Source organism: Pteropus alecto, unplaced genomic scaffold (assembly GCF_000325575.1).
Source record: "Pteropus alecto unplaced genomic scaffold, ASM32557v1 scaffold1579, whole genome shotgun sequence".
NCBI lineage: Eukaryota > Metazoa > Chordata > Mammalia > Chiroptera > Pteropodidae > Pteropus > Pteropus alecto.
Window position 1 is genome coordinate 130,954 of NW_006442592.1, and position 20,946 is coordinate 151,899.

At 38.2% G+C, this 20,946-nt stretch overlaps 1 protein-coding gene, 1 non-coding gene and 1 pseudogene across 4 annotated transcripts in view; 1 reads left to right on the top strand and 2 right to left on the bottom strand.

The window, feature by feature from the left end:
- Positions 1–20,946, bottom strand: part of LIMS1 (LIM zinc finger domain containing 1) — a 144,341-nt gene that overhangs the window by 120,798 nt on the left and 2,597 nt on the right. The window contains exon 1 of one of the 3 annotated variants that reach the window (XM_025040449.1): positions 14,629–14,648. The exons of the other annotated variants lie outside the window; for them this stretch is intronic. The gene's annotated coding sequence lies outside the window, so the exon portion shown is untranslated. Of the gene's footprint in view, positions 1–14,628; positions 14,649–20,946 lie in introns of those variants that run through there. 3 annotated transcript variants of the gene reach the window in all.
- Positions 431–546, top strand: LOC112471802 (annotated as a pseudogene).
- Positions 19,540–19,641, bottom strand: LOC112471803. Its single transcript, XR_003043412.1, has one exon. It is a non-coding gene; the product is annotated as a U6 spliceosomal RNA (small nuclear RNA).

Here is a 20,946-nt window from a genome sequence, read left to right on the forward strand (position 1 = left end):
AGAAATTAAATAGAGTCACTATAGTCAAGTTGCTAAATTATTAAAATCAAGTAGGCTGAGACATGAAAAACATTCTACTCTTGCTTTAACTAGTCTAGGAACTTATACTTTTCAACTTTTCAGTTGTGTATTAATGCCTAGAGATTATATAAATCCTATAGATAACCCTCTGCAAAACTTAGGACAGAATTTTCATGTGTCCAGACTACCTGACATTCATTATCCAGAGAGCCTGACATCATTATCCAGACCACCAGACATCTATAAGATTACCATCTTGGGACGTGGTTCAGGGTGGCATGGCCGTAGACCATGGACCATGGCTCCACTGGGCCGTGAACCCAGGACCTTCTGCATGTAAAGCAGTTAGCACGTCTGCTTTACATGCATAAGGTCCTGGGTTCACGCCCCAGTGAAGCCATGGTCCATGGTCTACGGCCATGCCACCCTGAACAAGCCTGATGTCTGATCTCGGAAGCTAAGTAGGGTCGGGCCTGGTCGGTACTTGGATGGGAGACTACCTAGGAAAACCTGGTGCTGTAGGCATAAATAATAAAAAGTTAAAAAAAATAAAAAAATAAAAAAGATTACCATCTTGAACCAATCCAGAGGCTAACAGTGCAAGATTGATTCTTCTCAAGAATGTGCTTTATAAGAATACTCAGCTTCTTTCTTCTTTGGAGCACTATTGATATTGCCTAGCTGTATTTATGATTTGCAAATCCCAAGATCCTTGAATAAATTTTTATCATTTCTAGCCAATGCCTCCTGATTCATTTACCCTTGGCTGACACCTTCCAGTATATGTCAGAGAGACAGCAACAAGAATTACCACAATGACTTTCTTTCCACTCTTGCATCTATAATTTTTCAGGTTTATGATAGTCTGAGGTTATTTTTGTTTGCTAGAAAATGTTCACTGAACAGTAAGACCTTGTCTTTTATCTTTATTATACGTTCAGCCTTTTGTTTTTCACAGGTCATAAAGACATCATCATGCTTATTAGTAGAAATAAATCAATTCACTCTCAAACTAACACACACACAAAGTTGGGTACCTTGACATTAACAATCTCATGAATCACGTTACATGTAAGTCTTTGAAACTTTAACTTACAGAAACTACCTATTCTCTTATTTTGAATAAAGGGGGTAAAAGATATGAATCTCACAGTAAGTCCAATGTGTTATAAAAATGTCAGTTCATGAGTCCCATGTTAAAACTACTAAGCCCTATCAATGAAAAAACTATAGTCCCAAGAAATGTGGTTCCATTTTGTAATCTATTTCTAAATATGTAAATTACAACTCATTTTTTTTTAAACAGTCGAGTTTTCAATAGGCTGGTGGTTCCCCAAAAGGTTCAACATAGAATTACCATATGATCCAGCCATTCCACTCCTAAGCATGTACTCAAAAGAATTAAGAGCAGTAACTCAAACAGATTCTTGTACACCAATGTTCACAGCAGCATTACTCACAATAGCCAGAAGGTGGAAATAATCCAAACGTCTATCAACAGGTAAATAGATAAACAAAATGTGGTATATACATACAATCGAATATTATTCAGTTATAACAGGAACACAATTCTGATACATGATACAATATGATGAACCTTGAGGACATTATACTAAATGAAATAAGCCAGTCATGAAAAGACAAATATGGTATGATTCCACTTATATGAGGTAGCTAGAATAGTTAAATTCATAGAAAGTAAAACAGAGGTCCCCAGGGGTTGGGGGAAGGTGAGAATGTGAAGTTATTGTTTAATGGGGATAGTTTCTGAAAACAGTGGTGATAGTTATCACACAATGTTAATGTGAACTTAATGTCACCGAACTGTACACTTAAAAATGGTTAAATGGTAAATTTTTAAATTATGTATGTTTTACCACAATAAATAAGGAAAAAACAAAAACAATTAGAAATGAGAAATAAACTGGAAAAAAATGAGTCATGTTTTTGAAGAATTTTCACTTCTACTATTTCATTATTATTCTTTTCATTTTATAAATGAGGAAATTGAGGTCCAAATGCCAAATTAGGGGCAAAGCATGGATCATAACTACATCTGATGGGCTCTACAGCTTAGCACCCTCTACAGTCTAGCATATGGTACTTCTAAGTGCAAGTCTGCCCTCTCTCAGATAGCCTTTCTTCTTACTTTCTCATTCTTCTTACTTCTCTTAAAGCTTTCCTCTTCCTACACCAACCTTCATCTGAACAATTTAATGATCACCACAAGGTAAAAACATTATTCAAAAGACTAGGAAGAAAAACTAAAGCCATTTGAAACAGATATTTTACAGGAAGATCAGCATACACAACACACTGTGTATCTAGCATCCATTTCCATGTCTGAATATATTAGGATGCTTTCAGCTCCAAGCAATAAAAACAACCCAAAGTCAAACTGATGTAAAGCATGAGAAAATTTATCACACATAATTAGCAGAGCAGAGGCAGAAAGAGATACGTGCATAGAACAGATCAGCAGCTCAATGCCAGAATCAAGAATCCAGGTTCCTTCCATCCTTCTGTGTCAGATTCATGTCAAAACTGGTTCCCTGATGGTCACAAGATGGTTGCCAGTGGAAATAAGGGCTACGTTTTCATTACTTGAAGACTCATTATTATCATTATTATGAAGGCATGCTTCATTTTTTTCCCTCTCCTCCTGGATCTGACAGAAAATGCTTACCCAAAACAAAAAACAAGTCTTTCCTGATGACTGGGCCAACCTACTTCATGATTACCCCTAGACCATGAACAGGCACCAATGAAAACCATGCTCTGACCAGCTTAGACAAAGGATTCACATAGCTGTCTAGGGGTGAGGGGTAAATAACTGGGGGAAAAAAACCCTTGCATTTTGTTATTAAGAAAAACAAGGGAAATGGATACTGATAGGCAACCAACAATGCTCAGTATACCAGTGCTTCTCAAACTTTAATATGTACACAAATCTTCTTGGGGAATCTCATTAAAATGTAGATCCAGATTCAGTAGGTCCAGAGTAGGGTCCAAGATTCTGCATTTACAATAATTTGCAAATAATAATAATGACACTGGTTCCTCTCTATAGGCAGCAATTACTCAATACTAGTTTGTGTATTCCTTACCTAAAGAACTCACTTCCTCTATTACCAGAGTATCTGACAGCCTAGTCGTTACATTGCATATTGGTGAGGCTGGCTGCTCAATGGGAGCTGGATAATCCAGCACACTCTTCTCAGCTGGTAGTGGATGTTGAATACTGTAGGTGAGAAATTATCCGGAAGCGTCCAGAAACTAAAAGCCTTTTACACCAAACGTCTGGCAAAATAATCAATGATGATGAATAATAAATGTACTCTGGCTCTAATGGCGAGTGTTACAAATAACTTGCATTTATCGCCCCCTCTGCATAAAAGTTTCTACCTCTAGAATAAAGGAAGATACAGTTCTTCAGAGAAGGGCTGTCCTCTAGTAACACTACCAAAGGACTCCATGCTAAAACCTGAAGGAAGGGGTGACAGGTCCTTGGAGATCAGAGTGTAGACTCTAAAGGCACAGAGGAGAGTCATGGGTTGGTCTGACTCATTTCAAAGAGGTAAAGGGCAATTAAGTGGCAACTAGATACACAGGAAATAAGCAGCCATGTCTCTTAGACTTTCCAAAGGATCACCAGAAACACCTGACCCTGCCAGAAGCTGTCATTCATCCCCACCTCTTCTCTCTTTTCCTTAGGACAGGTAAAAGAAACCCTGTAAAACATCTGGCAGTTTCCTTGGTTTCAGAATAAACAGGTTAAAATTTTTGCTTCCCAGTTCTGAATGGATTACCCAGAGGCAGTTTAATACCATAAGAAATGCATGGAATTTGAAATTCCAGGATCCAGGTCCTAATTTCAGTTCTGCCACTTTACTAACCAGCTATGTGACCTGACAAGTATTTTGTGTTTCAGTTTGTTCATCTGAGTTGTGGGGATTAAATAAAATGACATAGGAGAAAAGTCCTTTCTATTGTAAATCATGAAACTACACAAATGTTTGTCACTTCGAAGCTCTCCATATGGAGGGTGAGCAATCTCAGATTTCCCCATATTCCAGAGACCTCTATAATCTGAAAATTTTGTATATTCATGTTGAAAATGATTTGGCTCAGGACTCCTCCATATACAATACACGTCCCTGGAATCCACAGCAGCAGCTGCGGCGCATGAGATTCTGGGAAGGCTGAGTTGGGTCTGCACTAGCCTGCAATTTGGACTTTCCTCTTCCTTAGCATTTTATGACACTGATCAGGGTAGTTACAAAGTGAGGAGTTCTTTCTGAGCAGAGAGAATACCACGAATTGTAAGCTTGATGCAAGCTGTCATTATTTCTAATGAAAGACTGATTAGTTCTCTAAAAGTCTCTTCTAGCTCTGCCATTTTGGGATTCTATGATTCTGAGCCTCACCTCAGAGAAAGGTTAGCCCAAATTCCATTGCTATCAAAGCCTCTATTATCAGGATCCCCATTTAATTTTGCCAAATATCAGCCACTGTCCTCAACTGGCTCTCTAAATTTATATAAGTTAACACTAGCCATTTGTTTCAGTCATAGAACAATGACTTTCTAAAAGAACCAAAAGTTCAAAGCACTCTTTTAAATGTCAGCGAGCCCCAGAGACGTACTAATTCTCTTCTTCAGAAGGTATTTACTTGCATTGAACCAGGCTGAATCTAAGCAGAAACATGAAATCTCGGACCTTACAAATTGTGTCTAGGAGAGCATGGAGGTTCACAGTAGAAAGCAGTAGCCTATTCTCTTGTGGAAAGATGAGGCTCACATGAATTATAACGCCTTTCATGGTTTTTCTTTAACAGCTTATCAACACCAGCAGTGACTTCTGATGGTCTGGTACCTTCCTCAAGGTCCCTCTGATTAAATGTCGTTTATCTTTTAGTTAGATATGACCATGACATAGAGGTCACTGATGAGTAATTTTCATTTTCCTCAATCTATCTCTATGCCTCATAAACATGAATTAATTTTTAAGGGCATGTATAATGAACAGTTCCTGAGATAAGTACCAAGGAAATGTTTATAGTTAAGTTGTAGAATTACAAAGTAGTGAATTATATCAACACCATGCCAATCCAGCACCTCCGAGAGTCACTGGCTTGGAAATATTATCTTAGTGTGAAGACATGTTTCTTAAAATACTATTTATTATATGAACTAGAATGTCCTTACTATTCCCTTCCATTTTTCATACTAACAAAGTGTTCTCTACATCACACTGATCATTACCTTTTCTGAAGTCAAAGATTTTTTACGGCTGAATAATATTCCACTGTGTCTATGTACCACCTCTTCTTTATCCATTTGTCTTTTGATTGAAACATTTAACCCATTTACATTTAAAGTAATTGTTAGGTATGTAGTTACTGCAATTTTATTAATCATTTTTTCATAGTTTTGTAGTTCTCTGTTCCATTCTTCTTTTGCTCTCTTATACTTTGATGACTTTTCATAGTGTTATGTTTGGGTTCCTTTTTATTTCTTATCTCTTGTACATCTTTGGTTTGTGGTTACCATGTGCTTTATGTATACCAAACTGCTATATTGATAGAGGTCTATTTTAAGTTGAAAATCACTTAAGTTCGAACATATTCTAAAGTCACTACCATTTTTATTCACATTTATGCTTATTTTACTTTTGTGTGTGTGTATGTGTATCCCTTAAGTTACTGTGTAATTACATGTGATCTTCCTACTGTGACTTTTAACCCTTGTACTAGCTTTATAGCTGGTTAATCCACTGCTTTTATTATGTGTTTGCATTTATCAGTGAGCATTTTTTCTTTATATTTTCTTTATATTTTTTCTTTATACTTTTTCTTCAACTTTTTAAAAAAGTCCCTTTAACATTTAATACTGGTTTGGTGGTGATGGAATCCTTCAGCTTTTTCCTGTATGGGAAGCTCTTGATCGCTCTTTTGATGCTAAATGATAGCCTTGCTGGGTAGAGAGAGTAATCTTGGTTGTTGTCCTTATTTTTCATCATTTTGAATGTTTCATTGTAACTCCTCTGCCTGCAAAGTTTCTGTTGACAAATCAGCTGACAGTCTTATGGGAGCTTTCTCTTGCTGCTTTTAAGACTCTTTGTCTTTATCTTTTGACATTTTAATTATGTGTCTTAGTGTGGGCATCTTTGGGTTCCTCTTGTTTGGAACTCTCTGTACTTCCTGGACTTGTACGTCTATTTTGTTTGCCAGGTTAGGAAATTTTTTCTTCAAATAGGTTTTCAACCTCTTGCTCTCTCTCCTCCTTCTGGTACCCCTATGACAAGAATGTTGTTATGCCTGATATTGTCCCAGAGGTCCCATAAACTAGGCTCATTTTTATTCTTCTTTTTTTTTTTTTTTTTAGCTATTAAGACTGGTGTTTTCCACTACCTTGTCTTTCAAATTGCTGCTTCGATCCTCTGCTTCATCTAATCTGTTGTTGATCCCTTTTTCGTATTCTTAATTTCTGACTGGTTCTTTTTTGTTTCCTATCTCTTTGTTGAAGTTCTCACTGAGATCATCTATTCTTCCCTTAATTTCATTTAGCACTCTTATCTTTTGACCTATGCATCTTACAGACTGCTTGCCTCCATTTTGTTTAGTTCTTTTTCTGAAGTTCTGTCCCATTCTTCCATTTGGGACATGTTTCTTTGCTCATTTTGGCTGCTTCCCAGTGTTTGCTTCTATGTACTAGGGACATCTGTTACATCTACCAGTCACCAGGGTGGGCAAGACCAGTGTTATCCAGGTTAGTGCAGACTCAGACTTGCCCCCCCACCCTCAGTCTCAGCAGAGTGGTTTGAAGTAATAGGTGTCCTATGGGGTACAGTGGTGCAGTCTCTTTGTTTACCTGAGTCAGGTGTTCCAAGAGTGCCCCTGTTGTGGGTTGTGTGTGCTCTCCTATATAGTTGAGCCTTGATTGCTGCTGGCACATATGTGGGGTGGGGGTGGGGTACTGACCCTCAGGCTTACTGGCTTTGAGAACTGGCTGTGACTTCAGTAAACCAGCTATTTAGCAGGGGCTGACCCTGAGTGGTATTCACTTCAGCGGGGCTCTGGTGCCTGCTGACTCCATCCTATGGTTATGTCGCTGGTGCTGCTAACTGGGTGGTGCTCTGGTGTGGTCTGAAGTCAGCCACCTGGTGTGTTGGTTCTGGGACTTTTTGGGAAGGGCTCTGATGCAGGGCAAGGTCAGCTGCTGCCTGTGTCTAGCCCGGGGCCACCTGGTAGGAGCTACAGAGTGATCTGTATTTGGTAGCTGCCTATACTGAGCTTGGAGGCACCTGGGAGTGCTTATGCTGTTAACCAAGGCCAGCTGCCACTAGTGCCAGGTTTGGGACCACTTAGCAAGAGGCACAGGGCACATCAAGGCTAACCACTGCTTGTCTGGGGTTTGTAGACCTTTGAGAGATTTTTCAAAAGTCTGCAGCATGGGCCCAGGCTGGCCAGTTGTATGGATTGGCCTCTAAAAGAGGTTTGGACCTAGTCAGTGAATTGGGTGGGTGGGGTCTCAGAAAATCACCAAGGTGGGGAAAGTGTTACCCAGGTTAATGCAGACTCAGACTCACCCTCGCCCTCGCCTTCACCCTCACCCTCGCCCTCCCCACCACCTGACCCCTGCCTGTGTCTGCAGGCTGTGTGTTGGGAGAGCTCAACAAAGGAACAATGGTCCTACCAGCACTTCTGCCTGTGCTACAGGTTGTTTGGGGAAGGCTCACCAAACCAACGATGGTGCCTGCTGGCACTTCAGTCCTGGAGAAAACTGCCCCTCCTGTCCTCTCCCTGAAGACAAACAATTAAATTCCTCCACATATACCTCCAGTGCTTTTGGAGCTGCTGTCCCTTCTTTGGAGCTTATGGCGAGTATTTGTGAGTGAGTAAGTCTGTGCTCCAGCCCTTTAAGGGGGAAGCCATGGTTGACTTCCCTGTTGAAGATCCCTGTTGATCTTCACTGCCAGCTACTGTGGGGACTCCTCACTAGTCCTCCAGGCCAGGGAGCCCGTTGTGGGGCTGGGACCCCTTGCTCCTCAGGAGGGACCTCCACAGCCAAGATATCCCTCCTGTTTCTTAACCACCACACCACCTGTTTTGTGTCTCCACTACTCCTACAAATCTCCACGTAGCTTCCTCTTTACATCCTTAGTTATAGGAGTTCTGTTCAGATAGTCTTCAGATGGTTCTCAAGGGTGATTGTTTTATAATTCAGTAATAACTTTTATGTGGTCATAGGAGTAGGCAGGTAGAACATTTACCTACTCTGCCATCTTGACCAGAAGTCTATCACATCACAAATTTTATTATGGCAAAACTGGAAGAGTCTACTATGTTGCATCACATACTACATGCTATTGACATGCTATAAACAAATAAGGCGAGATTCTTGACATGAGTTAATGTGTAATTTGAGCAAATTAAATATTCTAAAAACAGAATTCTCTTCTTGAAATGTACAAGTAAAAATAAACAGAAAAAGAAGCAAGCTGCAGAAAAAGAAGAGGTAATCATGGGACCCAGTGGCCTGAGGAGATTTCTGGGGGTTGTGAAGGATTTATTCAAGGCAAGGAAGTATTAAAGCAAAGGAAATGGCATTTGGAAAAATGCCTTTATCATACAGGCAATGGGGAGCCAGTAAAGGTATTAGAAAGTGAATCAGCTTGCAGCTGTAGATAGAATGAGGTAATGGAGTAGGGAGGGAGAGGTGGAGTTAAATTTGGTGAAACTCAGTAAAGTCTTTGTTATTTGGCCAGCTCTGGAGAAACACCGGAGTTTCTGAGGAACTGATTTAGTAAAAGTAAAGTTCAAAAGTAAATCACAGATAAGATTTAAGAACAAGACAATAAACCAGGACTGGAGAGAGAGAATGGCGGAAGTCATTCAAATAGACTAACAGAGAAATCAAATTAAGGGCTGAGTTCAAGACTGATCAATAATGTGAAATATGAAAAAAAGGTAAGAACCAACATTTAATAAAGATATATAGACCTAGTTATAAAAAGGTCATTAATGAGAGAAGGTCACCTCAATAATGAAAATAAAACGTGGGAGTAATGTGGAAAGAAGGTAAAAAATTGGAACCATTCATTCAAGGAAGCTGTCTAAACAGAAGGCAAAAAGTGAGACAGGAAGGATAGCAGTGTTGAGGAAAGAACTTGGGGAAAAAAGAGGAGCATGGAGACAAGCTCCCTCAGGAAGTTGAAAGGAACTGGATCCAGAGCACAAGCTGAACGGCTCTGCAGAAAGAGGATGAGGGGAAGATACAGAAAAAGGATAGGTAGCCTACTTCTTAATTTCGCTTTGCTGGAGAAAAACTTTTCCCTGTTCCCGTTTACAACGTAGAGAAATGACAAACAATCATAGTTTTCAATATTGCTAAATTACTTCCATGCACCTGTGCTGGATTAGAACATAGAAACCTGCCTAAGCAGAAAGCATTAATGGGCTAGCAGGAAACCTTTTTTCTGGTTGCTTCTAAGCAAATCAACAATCACTTTGAGTTAACACAACAAAGGAAAACTGTCAATTTTACCAAAAGACTTCTACCTGGAATTTTGGTTACTAGTACTAAAGCTATATACTAATAAAAAAAAAAAAATTACAGAAGTTCTCAAGAAAAAAATGTTAATGTTTGATCTAAAAGATTTAACCCATTCACTTGCAAGTTTCATTGATCCAGAATATAGCATCTTCCCACATCAAACTACTGTTCCTACATTAATTCCTAAGGAAGAGAAGAAATATTTGCACAGTATTACTGCAATTATGTATAGGGGAAATAACCTTTCAAGTCTAATTTAAAGGTACATTATTAACATTTACTCACATACTATCTTATGGCAATATTTAAAGAAATATACTTCACTAAACCAAAAAACCCCACATATGCTAAAGAAAATATACTGCATCAGTATTTATTCATTTGACAAGTATTTACTGAGTGTCTACTATGTGTGTGGGATGCACAGGTATCCTAAAAAGCATAAGTAGCTTTTTCTAAGATAATGCTATATTCTCAGAACTTAACCTCTTAATCAAAATTTATCTAAAAACTCCAACCTCTTATTTTGACTTTCATCCCATTTGTTTAGTTAATTTCCAGCAATGCTTCCTCCTAGAAAGCAAGATTAACCCTGACTGATCAAAAGAAAACTTCACTTCTAAACTGTTCCCAAGCCCTATATCCTTGGAGTTCCCATCACCCTTGTAATCAACTCTTGTTTGCTCAATCTTCACATTCCAGAACCTATCATCACCACTTCCTTCACAGAAAGCATTCTAAATGACCAAACATATTAGCAGAAAGAGATATGGGTGTTTGTTTTAAAAATCAAAAGGGCTCAAGCTTAGAAAATTCTTTTTAAGTTTCTATCTTTTATCAAATTCAGTATGGAGCTATGTATTAAAATTAAACATCACTTCTACACTCACCAATGCCCTTTGTTATCATCAGTAACACTCTCAAAAGGAAAAGTACTGGGAAACCTAGCTTTAAAATAGAGTAGCAAAAATAGCTTTCATGCAACTGTTTGAGATACAAGTATTCTCATTAAAACATTTCCTTACGAAGTATAAAGATATTGCCTTAAACAGACATCTGCAGATGTTTCATGCTTTGTATAGATCTGGCAAATGCCCAAGAGACCAAAAATGCTCTCATTTCCTGATGTAGATTAGCCAACATTAAAAAACCAACAAACAAAAAACACATTAAGTCCAGAAACATTATTAAATTATTTCAAACATTAGCCTTGCATCCACTTTAAACTTATATCATTGTAATTCTGGTCCATATTTTAAAACAGATAACCTAGAGCCCTACACTTCTATCTTTGAAAATTTCTTTAAACTTTTTTTATAGTTATCTTCAATCATGTAAATACATTCAATCACCTGACATCGGCTAAGAGCTAACAGAGCTTTCCAGATGACATGTCACAATGCTTTCTAGTCACAATGCTTTTAACTTCTTTAACTCATTTTTAAAAATAGAAAACTAATCTCTAGTCATGTTTATAAAGGTTTCATGACTATTACAAAAATATTACTACCCACAGTCCTAAAACAAAAGGCTGTGCATTTGGTGAATGAATTACTCCACCTCAAGATTCTAATGAAGGCTATTCTATGTTCCCTAAAACATGCTTCACGTGACAAAATCTACATTGTACTCCAAAGAAAGAACTATTCTGACAGCAATCCATTAAAACTCAAGGGAATCAGTGTATTCTAATGTGGGCAATGACCCACCTGTGATATTTTGGACATTTTCACACACACTCTGTGAATGAGAAAATTTGAAAATAGTGAATGAATATTTGTTTTGTTCCGAAATTTCCCATTAGATTAACAAAGGCATTCAACTCGAGCTTGAGGAATCAGGCTAAATTTTAACCTATATTCATATACTTTAGCTTCTAAAACATTGAAAGAATAAATCTAAGGTGGACAGACGGCATAATTCAAAGGTCCCTTCTTTAATTATGGGCTTAGCAATGTCATTTTTATGGACTGCTTCTACATTTGTCTCTGTAAGCCCAGGAATGAGAAACTACTACCAGAGAAGACATCCAACCACTTGGAGGTCCAGCTAAACTTTGCTGAAGATTCTCTCACCATTATGTTCTAAAGATTTGAAAAGACAGACATCTTGACCTCATCGAATTCCACCTCTCCCCCACACCATCCTTCAGTGATAAAGTGTAGAACACTGGCAATTCCCACGGAAGTCTCGCCTGGTCATCCTCCACCCTAGAATATGACTTGGCCTACTTCCCATCACTTTGAAGTTCAACTACACCATCATTAAGTCTGGAAGCAATCCGTCTTGCAATGAAGTCAAAGGCTAACTGCTACTTTGTAATCCAAAGGATGAAGAAAAAACTTTACTCAAAATTTTATAAAATTTAACTTCAAAACATAAATCCATATAATGAAGTCCATCATCCTTTCTTCTTATCATGTAATGAAATCAAAACTCTAAACTAGTCATTTCATTTCCTCAGTAACAAAGACACAATTACAGTCAGGAAGGCAGCTACTGAAAAAGATAGTTATAATTCGAATACAAGCATTATTAAAGAAAATTTGTTTTCCATTAAAAATAAATGAACATCACTGGCACCCAAATGATTTCTGGCTGCTATTTAAAAATCTCCATAAGCAACGTACTTTGCCCTTTAGAGATTATTTTCTTTCATACCTTTCATCGAACATTTCACACTCTACATGAATATTTAACATGGAACTATTTATACAACTGCCTTAAAAAAAGGTCACCCAAATTAAAGACAGGTTTGCCAAGAAATGGGTAGCTCAGGCTCTGCTAGTTCAGCTATAAATGGCGCAAACATTAACTATATCTTCCAATGGCACAGCACTAGGCCAATAAATAGCAATCCCTAGGTGTGAGCAGGAAGTGATCCACACTCCACTGGGCTGGGAAACATATTAGTGGTTGCTGGTGATTAAGCAGGGGTGTGAATGGGGGCAAGTGAAAGAGGGAAGTAAGGTTTGGGTATGACAGGACATTAGCGATCCTTGTGGTGATAGACTTCAGTATCTTCACTATACCATGTCAGTGCAGTGGTTGTGATCTTACTACGTGTAATACTGTCCAGGAAGTAGCCAGTGCCACCCTAACCAGAGGGCCTCATAATAAACGAGCAACATCTTCTCAAAGAGTAGGGAGACAGTCTAAGTGAGAGGAAAAACACTGGTCCAAGTCAGAAAATGTGGGATCCCAGCTCTAAACAATGTATTTTTCTGAGCAGAGATCTCATGTCTATTATTATAAAAAGTGATATATGGTAAGACAACACACATATTATTGAGTAGGGGACTGGACAGTATTACACGTAGTAAGATCACAACCACTAGACTGACATGGTATCATTGTATAGTGAAGATACTGAAGTCTATCACCACAAGGACCGCTAATGTCCTGTCCTACCCAAACCTTACTTCCCTCTTTCACCTGCCCCCATCCACACCCCTGCTTAATCACCAGCAACCCAACTCTATAATTCTGTCATTTAGAGAATGTGATATAAATTAAACCATACGCTTTGTGACTGTGAGATTGGTTTTATTTTTCGTTCAGTAATAGTGCCCTTGAGATCCATGTAAGTTGTTGCAAATATCAACAGTTCACTCCTTTTTATTGCTGAATGTATTCCATAAGATAGATGTGCTACACTTTGTTTAACCATTTACCTGATGAAGGACATTTGGGCTGTTTCTAGTATTTGCGTGTTAAAAATAAAGTTACTTCCTGAATGATAAACCTGTCTTGCATACCTGGTTATGATAAGTCTCACTTGGTCACGATGTATAATTCTTTTCATACTTTTTTTGGATTCAATCTACTTATGTTCTGTTGAGGATTTTTGCATCTATGTTCAGGAGAAATACTGGTCTGCAGTTTCCTTTTCTTGTAATGTCTTTGTCTGGTTTTGGTATTAGCACGATGCTAGCCTCATAGAACAATGGAAATTTTCAGATATTAGTTCTCCTAATATTTTTTTACCCCATCCTCTTTCTCCTCTCCTTTTAGGATTCCAATGATACAAATATTAGCTTGTTTGTTATAGTTCCACAGTTCCCTGGGGCTTTGTTCTTTCTCTTTCCTCCAATCTGTTTTCCCTCTGTTATTCATGCTGGGCAATCTCTCATTTTATCTTCCAGTTCACTGACTCTTTGCTCTGTCCCCTCCAGCTGAACCCATTTGGTACCTATTCACTGAGCTTCTTATTTTGCTCATTTTTTCAGCTGCAGAATTTCTATTTGGATCTTCTTTATATCTTTTATTTATTTGCCGAGGCATTCTATTTCTTCATTTATTTCAAGCATCCTCACAACTGCTCACTAAAACATTTTTATCATGACTGCTTTAAAGCTTTTGTCAGATAATTCCAAAATTTCTGTTATCTTGGTGTTGGTACCTATTTGTTTTTCTTCATTCACTTTAAGATCTTCCTGGTTCTTGATATGACAAATGATATTTTAATGAAACATGAACATTTTCAAATTATGTTATGAAACTTGATCATATCTGAACTTTCTGTTTTAACTTGCTTTCTCTGATAACTCTCTAGCAAGGGAGCTCTCTCATTACTGCCAGATGGAGGTAGAAGTCCAGGTTCCCCATATGGACTAGGGAGATGGGATGGAAGGTCTAGTTGCCCATACATCTTCACACTGTGATAATGGATGGGGCAGTAAATACCAGCTGGTGAGGATGGAAGTCTTGGTTCCCTCCTTGGCCTTCCTTGACCTCACCCTGACAAGGTGTTGGACTGCCAGGTTCTAGCCTGGTAAGGGTACAAGTCTAGGCTTCCCACTTGGACTTTGATGACATGAGTAGAGATAAAAGCACAGTTTTTTCTGGGTGTTTGGTTGGAGTAGAGCATTTATTGTCTTGACTTTTCTTGTTGTTGTCTTGTTAGACTGTATCTTTCCTGGTCCTTTGGCTAGAAAGAGACTTTTGTTGTGGCTTTTTTTGGTCTGCACTTGTTGGCATTTCCAGACTGCCAAATTCTTCAGCTTCAAGTCTAGGTTATATAAGGTAAAAAGAAAACCCAGAGAACTCACCACCCTGTTGCTCATCAGGTCCCCTACAACATTCCAAATAAATCAGGCCTCTAGTTGAACAGTTCCATGATTGATACATCTTTACCTCGTGAGAGAGAACAACAAACATTTAACAGGTTTTCATGTCTTAAATAAATAACAATAAATACGAAATAACTGGTGACAAGTGATAATTTCTGCCTTTAAATTTCTAGAAGACTTGTTTGTGTGGTACTAACACACGAAGTTATAATACAAGATAGACCATGTACGATCCCTCACTGTATTGTAATTCTATGATCCATGGTCCACAGCACAGTACAGTCTATGCAATGGACACACACTGGATTGGAACATATGTCCTCAAATTTGTAAATATTACTTTAGCATATGCAAGCATAGCCAAGATTTCAAAATGAAAATAGCAGAAGTTTGTATGTTATAACCAAGTACATATAGACTAAATTTAAGTAAAGAATTTAATCTTATTTGATATGTTCTCTAGAATGGCGGTCCTCAATCTTTTTGGCACTAGGGACCAGTGGTCTACGAGAATCTAATGTCTGGTGATCTGAGGTGGAGCTGAGGTGGTGGTGCTGGTGCTGGGGAGCGGCTGCAAATACAGATGAAGCTTTGCTCACTGGCTCAACGCTCATCTCCTGTTGTGCAGCCTGGTTGGTTAATCTTATTTGATATGTTCTCTAGAATGGCGGTCCTCAATCTTTTTGGCACTAGGGACCAGTGGTCTACGAGAATCTAATGTCTGGTGATCTGAGGTGGAGCTGAGGTGGTGGTGCTGGTGCTGGGGAGCGGCTGCAAATACAGATGAAGCTTTGCTCACTGGCTCAACGCTCATCTCCTGTTGTGCAGCCTGGTTCCTCACAGGCCATGGACCAGTACCGGTCCATGGCCCAGGGTTTGGGGACCCTTGCTCTGTAAGGTCAGGAAAGAAAACACTAATAGAGGTTGAAGCAGTCAGGGAAGCCATCTTCGAGACAAAAGAGTTTAAACTGAGCTTTGAGAGTAAGATTTCAGACCATCTACGCCTTCCCGCCTCCCCCAACAAAAATAAAAAGAAAAGCTATGTTCAGAAAGGCCTATGGTATGTCTCGGCAACAAGATGATGTAAGCTAAAGAAAGTGTAGTGGGGAGTAAACTAAATAGGTTGGTTGGGCATGTGCAGAGTAAGCCTGAAACCTAAGAAAAGAAGTAGGGAGCGGTGAACTTTCCTTGAACGGTAAAGTCAACTGAGGAGACACAGGTCTCTGTAGGGCACTTCAGTGTGAACACCAACTCTGTCACTATGTGCTTTGTGAGTTCTTATCTTCTTGAGCTCAGTTTCCCCAGCTGTAAAACGGGCGTTAAAAACCCTACTTCGTGGTACAGCAGTGAAGGTAAGTTAGGTTTGCTATATAGATGTTTCACAACTTTAAAGTATTTTTTGTCAAAGTAGGTAATTCGTAAAGGGTTGTTAATACCAAGAAAGATTTCAAATGAATGGCTTGGCAGTGAAATGAAATAATCTGCAGAGGGATGACTAAACTTTATCTGAATTTCTTCCCAGTGTTCTGTGGATGTTGAGTTTCTGCCACTAGTATATAACACACTGTAGAGTTAAGTTATACCATATGTGAAAGCTATCTTGTCTTACTCAACGTTTTGTGAGTTTATTCAAACAATGTCACAGGCGCTAAGTAGAGCCAGCTCTGGACTTTTCAATTTGCTAACAAATGAAAGAATAAAAGGAGAAATAAAGCTCATTTAAATCCAGTTTGTTTTTCTTTGGACGTTTAACAAATGTGATTTAGATATTCCTTTACTTCTAGGGATTACAAGAAAAGATTGTGACAGAAAAGATTAGACATATATACAAATAATTATAATACAAAACAAAAGTTGATAATACAAAAAAAAAAGTCAAAATGCTTTGAGAGAACAAAGCAAGCTCTGAATTCTTAATTCCCTTAGCTCAATAAACATTTCAGGAATTCATTATTTCATGGAAGAAGTGGCATTTTGCCCCAAATGGAGAGAAGACACAGAAGATATTTTTCTAGCCAAGAGAACAGCATAAGCAAAAGCACTGACATGGGAAAGCACCAGGTATTTTCGGAAAATGGTAAGTGGGTTAGAGTTTAGTGAAACAAAAATTAAGATAACAGTGTGTGATAGGCTATAAAGACAGGCTGGGGCCAGACTGCAAACAGTCTTAAATTCTAGGCTCTGGTGTTTGGACCTTATGTGATAGGCAATTAGAAGTCATCTTAATATTTTGAAAAGAGAGGTAATATGACCAAAATGGTGCTTTAGGAGAATCTGAAACCAACATGAATAATAGAACACTTAAACTGAAAGTTTCTCAAGAGCTTGGGACATGTTTTATTCACCTTCTGAATTTTCACTGCTGTACTTGCACTGTGATATATATATATTTATGTAAATATTTATATTTATTTGAGAGATATATATAAATACATATATACGTATTTTATATATATGTGTTGAATCTATTGCATCGAGGAGGAACAACCAGCTGTGGCAAAGGCAGCAATTTCCTAGCCAGTGTCCATTTTCTCTCTCTTCCTTACTATATGAGTAATGCAGATTCTATATGGGACAACAAGGTCCAAATTTCTTAGCTCTTCATATTACTGTAATTGTCTTTTCAGTATATGTTAAAAGATAATACATATATAAATATTAGAACAAATTCCATAATCCCTTTAAAAGAACCTGTACTTTTATCAACACTTAAATGAAAAATAGGAACATACCAAAAATTATTTGTTCTACCTCAAATGTCTAATATGCACTGGGATTTTATTTTGCATTCACTAAAATTTTTCCCAGCCTTAATATTATCTTATATTCATTTGAAAAGATAATTGGAATGAGAGTGAAAATGAAGTCAGTAAAAAAGGAGTAATAAAGAGAGATGATTCGAAAGAAAATTCTAAGGTAAGAAAACTCAGCAAGAAATTGAGTATAGGCAGTGAAGAAGATGAACTCAAAATTCACTATGTCAGTGTCATTAACAGACATAATAAAGTCAGAAGTTCTAAGTTTGGGGAAAAGAACCAGAGTGGTGGAAAAAAATCAACATTAACAACTACAGTTACCATTATCAGAACATCTACTAGGTTCCTGGCATGATGTTAAATTCTTTAAAAATTATTACATGCGCATGGTTTAAAAAAATCAAAACAGTATAAAAAGGCATAACAAAAAAATATTTCCTTCTCATTCTAGATTTTTAAACTCCTTCTTCAGGGGCAACAATTATTAACAATTCCATCTGTATCCTTTCAGAAATATTTATAAGTTGCCCTCATTTTTAATTTTCACAACTCTGAGATAGGTATTACTTTATAAATTAAGAAACTGAGCCTTAAAGAGATTGACTGGGCAAGGCCACAGAGCTATGAAGGGACAGAGTTGGGATCAGAAAATAGGTCCAACCATCCATGCACACATCCACTGTACACTCATGGGTCGCCTACAGAAACACCAGCACAGACATTCACAGCATCTGTAATAACAAAAAACTGGAACCCAAATGTCTATCAAAGACTGGTTATATCAATTATATCACATGTATACTGTGAAAGACTATGCAACCATGAAAACTAAGGTTAGAAAACATAAAGTGGAAATCCAGATACGTCACATAAGAAAAACTCTAAGATGCCTTATTAAGCTAAATAAACAACTGCCGGAGATGGGTAATTATTGTGTACCGGGCAGAGTTTCAGTTTGGGATGATGAAAATGTTCTGGAGATGGATGGCAGTGACGGTTGCACAACAACATAAATGTACTTAATGCCCACTGTAGAAGATGGTAAATTTTATGTTACATATATTTTACCACAATTTTTAAAATCCTAGAGAAAAAAAGCAATTGCAGAACAGTATGACTATGATTCCATTTCTGTACAAAGAGAATGTGTGTGTATATATAAATATTTCTTGCAAATGTTTTTTATCCTTTACCTTGCCTGACTCTCAAGCATAGAAGTCTCCAGACTTCTATGCATGCTAATGGTGAGACCTGTACCTCCCACCCTCATCTGCTGGCATTCAAACTCAATGCCTAGCACCTTTTTCCTACCTTACACAGAACACACTATTCATAACTTGGTTTACCTGCAGCTTCCCAACCCCTATGTTAAATGTCATTATAGACTCATGAAGCTCCAAAATATGCTCCAACATGGAAAAAAAAAAATGCAGAATATGTTCCCAATGAGCTCCAGTGTGGGAATGTCTGATGAGATCAAATGAAAGAGATGAGCTGATGTTGGCATGAGGGGGGATGAAACCATTGCTGTTGGAGAACACACAGTACGTGGCAGTAGGTAGTGCAGCTCTAGCCTCTCAAGCATCTTAAAATTAAAGTTTTTGGACGACAACATGGCAACAGTCCAGCATGTAATGCACATGATATTCCTGTGGGTGGGAAATCACAGCTTAAAACATAATTACGAGAAATGTAAAATCAACAAGTGGTTTGAGATGTTTTTCCTTCTATTTATGTGCAACCCTAGCTAAGAACATGACCTCTACTGAGGTTTATTTAAATGATTATCCAAAGAACAAACACATTATTAAAAATAGAGATTCTCAGAGTAAAGCTCTGCTCACACACTACCAATCACTGTACCCGCATTTAACAAGAAAAAGAGCTGTCCAGGAGATGTTTCAAGGGGCTACCAGAGGGATGGGAATGATCTTAAAAAAAAAAAAAAAAAAAAATTCAAGACAACACAGTCCTGATAGTTCTCTCTAAATCTACAGGGCACAGAACAACCAGAACTGAAAAGTATCTTTCCTACCACAAAATTTTCATTAATATTCTCAAAATATAAGCTCAATTTCCTCACCATACTAACAGGCATAGAGCACTGAAGGGTTTTTTTGTTTGTTTGTTTGTTTTAAATATGAAACGCTTCACGAACTTACGTGTTATCCTTGCATATAGGACCATTTTCTCTGTACCATTCCAATTTTGGCATATGTGCTCCCAAAGGGCGCACAGAGCACTGAAGCTGTATGAAGACACTCGATGTCATGACATCTCCCCTCTTCATAACAACAGAGGCCACTGTATCGGAAAATTCTCAAGGTGGCAAGTTGCTGTTTCCATAGTGGTTCTTCAAGGCTTAGTTATTAAGTCCCACTAAAACTCCCCAAAACTAGAAAGCACACACTACAACACATGTTCAGTACATATTTTTTAAAAGAAAACTTGTCTATATTCCTTTTTAAATATCTAAAATATCTGTACTTCCCTCATCATTTAGGATTCTGTCATTAACAGTAGTTCTCAAAGTGTGATCTCAAAACCCTGGTAGGAAGAAATGGTCTCCCAAACCTTTTCAAGAGGTCTGGGAGATCAAAACTATTTTTATAATAATGCTAAGAAGTTCCTAAAAAGTTACTATAGCCTTTTGCACTGTGTTAACACTTTCACTGATCGTGCAAAAGCAAATAGTGGGGGGGGTGGCTCCATAGTATAGTGGTTAGCAGGTCTGCTTTATGCACAGAAGATCCTGGGTTCGCGCCCGAGGTGGAGCCACGGACCATACCCAGGGTGCGCCGAGCCCCTGGGGTGAACTGGGAGAGCCAGGCCCCAGGTGCACGCTGCGAGTGCAGGGGGGCGGGGCGGGAGGTGGGGGGTAGACACCCCGCCTTCAGAGATCCAGTTCTTAAAAAAAAGGGAGATGGCAACATCCATAGGTCAGGGGTGAATGTGCAGGGGCGGGGAATTAAAGAGGGGGAAAAAAAAAAGCAAATAGTGGGTACCACTGCTGGTCTCTTAGCACTAACGAAGGCAGTGGTAATGTAACCAATTCTTTATGTACTTGGAAAAAAAGAATGCTAATTTCTCTCTCTTAAGGTCTTTAATGAAAATGGTACAGCCACTCTGGAAAATTCTGTCACACAACATGGCAATTGCACTCTTGGACATTTATCCCAGATAAAAGAAAACTTATGTTTACATAAAACCCTGTCCACAAATGTTTATAGTAGCGTTATTATTAATAGCCCAAACTGGAAATAGCCCAAATGTTCTTCGACAAGTAAATAGTTAAAACTGTCATATACCCATACTATGGAGTACTATTCAGCAATAAAAAGGAAAAAAAAAAACAATGTATACACAACAAACTGGATAAATCTCCAGGGAATTAAGCTGAGTAAAAGACAGGCAATCCCAAAGGTGTCTACTGTATGATTCCACTTATATAACATTTCTGAAGACAATTTAGAAATGTTAAACAGATGAGTGGTTTTCAGGACTTAGGGAGGAGAAGGAAAACATGGAGGTGGATATGGGT